A 2318-nucleotide genomic window follows, 5' to 3' on the forward strand; every position below is an offset into this window, starting at 1 on the left:
AGCAACCATCGCCGGGGAGAGCCAACGAGCTCCTGGCCATGAACAGACTAAGGCTGAAGGTGGGATTGGGTCTTCTTACGGGACACATCACACTGAGGAGCCATCTAAACAAACTTGGGCTTACGGAACAAAGTGACTGCCGCCTATGTGGTGAGGAGAGAGAGGACAGTGCCCACATTTTATGTCGGTGTCCTGTACTCACATGTAAAAGGTATAGATCCTGGGGCTGCATGTTCATGGAGCCTGAGGATCTAAACGGAAAAAGGGTTAGCAACTTGATTGACCTGGCGTCAGACACTAGGCTGGGTTTATTAGCGTAATCCTAAAAAAATAGCGGGAGGTCACAATGGAACTTCTAGATCTAGGTGACGTAAGGGCATTAAAGTGCCCACCTGCTCCACTACTACTACTACTACTAGAGACCAAGAACCGTTCAGAACAAGATTCCAGGATATGGAGCAAAGGCTCCAAGGAGGGACGACCCCAGGTGAAGAAGGAAACGTCACCGAAAAAAGAGGCATCACTGAAGAAAGAAATAGCAGAGGGTTCCAGTACGATGCAGACGAAAACCCGGTGCTACATTGCAGCAAATTCGGTCACATGTCCAGAGACTGTAAGCTACCGAAGCGTGAAAAAGGCGCTTGCTTTAAGTGTGGAGAGAAGAGTCATATGATTGGCAATTGTACAGATAAAGTAAATGTAGAATAAGTTAATTTTGTGCGGAAACTACTAATGACTTTCAGAGTGAAGCTACTTTAAAGTTTAATAGTTCTCAAACGAAATGCGAAATAGTAGTAGATGCTTTAATTGACACAGGGAGCTCGATTAGCTTTGTAAAAGAAAAAATGATCCCTAGTTGTTTTATTGACTATACCGATAAAGAAAGGAAAGTTTGTGGAATAAATAAGAGCAGATTAAATATTATTGGCTCCACTACGGTAGATATCTCTTCTGATAAAGTAAAGGAGGTTGATGCACACGTTTATGTTGTTCCTAATGATGTCATTTTCGTTGATAACAGGTAGAGATTTTTTGAAACAATTCAAATTGTGTATTGCAAGTGAGGTTAAGAGCGATGTAGAGGAAGAAGTTAATGAAATCCTGAACATAAATGCGACGGAAATGGTAGATAATATATCCGATTCGTTAATTATTAATTTCGAAATTACAGGATAAGCAGATAGAATTCAAGAGCATATTCGAGAAGAAGTATATAAATCCAGAGCGCCCAAAGGAACCAAAGGTAAATGCAGAATTAAAATTGGAATTGAAGGATGTACAACCTTTCCATTTCTTCCCGAGACGACTTGCCTATGCGGAAAAGGAACAATTACAGATAATATTAGATGAGTTACTAGCGAAAAGGATAATCAGACCGAGCAATTCGGAGTATGCGTCACCAATTGTACTGGTAAGAAAGAAAAACAGAGAATATCGTTTATGTATTGACTATAGAACGTTGAATAAGTATATTGCACGTACAAATTATCCGATTCCAGTAATTCAAGATCAGATCAATGTTTTACTGGACAAAAAGTATTTTAGCATATTGGATCTCAGAGATGGGTTTTTTCATATCCGAGTAGCTGAAGAGTCGATTAAATACACGGCTTTTATAACGCCTCTAGGTCAATTCGAATACACCAAGATGCCTTTTGGTCTAAAGTCAGCTCCGAGCAGAATCCAAAGATTCGTAAACGAAGTACTGAGTGAATTAATTAGAACAGGGGACGTAATAGTCTACATTGACGATTTCTTGATGGCAACGAAATCTCTAGAGCATCATCTCGCCATATTGAAAAGAGTATTCAAATTGTTGGTAGACAATAAACTAACAAGGGAAACCCGGCAGTCTCTGATCACCGATTTGATTAAAATTTTGTGGGTGTGTAGTACGCACTCATACATTTACTCCTGTAAAACTGTAGGACCCACTATTGAGGCATTCTCGAGAAATATTTTTTTAAATATTTCGAGAAAAATTTTTGTCCCTATAGTACCGTTACAGAAAAGCAATTTTCGAGCTAGCAGCGTAGCGTCAACGGTAAGACGTAGACTACTACGCTCGGGGTTGCAGGTTCGATTCCCTGATGATTTTTTTTTTATTTAAATGATTTTTTCTTATTTAAATCTTATATATTTTTAAATTTGTATATAACACAATTTTAAACCGTTTTTAATTATTATTATTTAATTATTAACTTTATTTAATTATTATTATTATTTAATTTTAAACCGTTCTTAATTATTATTATTATTTAATTATTATATATAAAATTTTTTAATAAGTAATTTGTATGTTAAATAAATATTTTTTT

The 2318-nt window shown here is 36.9% G+C and overlaps 1 long non-coding RNA gene across 1 annotated transcript in view; it reads left to right on the forward strand.

The window, feature by feature from the left end:
* The first annotated feature begins 2043 nt into the window (after positions 1-2043).
* The window catches only part of LOC116849392, a 10557-nt gene continuing 10282 nt past the window's right edge, over positions 2044-2318 (forward strand). Inside the window, exon 1 of the long non-coding RNA XR_004379124.1 lies at positions 2044-2077. This is a non-coding gene — a long non-coding RNA (uncharacterized LOC116849392). The remainder of the gene's footprint in view (positions 2078-2318) is intronic.

The sequence above is a fragment of the Odontomachus brunneus genome, unplaced genomic scaffold, assembly GCF_010583005.1.
Source record: "Odontomachus brunneus isolate Ranch 3 - 2012 unplaced genomic scaffold, Obru_v1 Obru_scaffold_114, whole genome shotgun sequence".
NCBI classification, from domain to species: Eukaryota; Metazoa; Arthropoda; class Insecta; order Hymenoptera; family Formicidae; genus Odontomachus; species Odontomachus brunneus.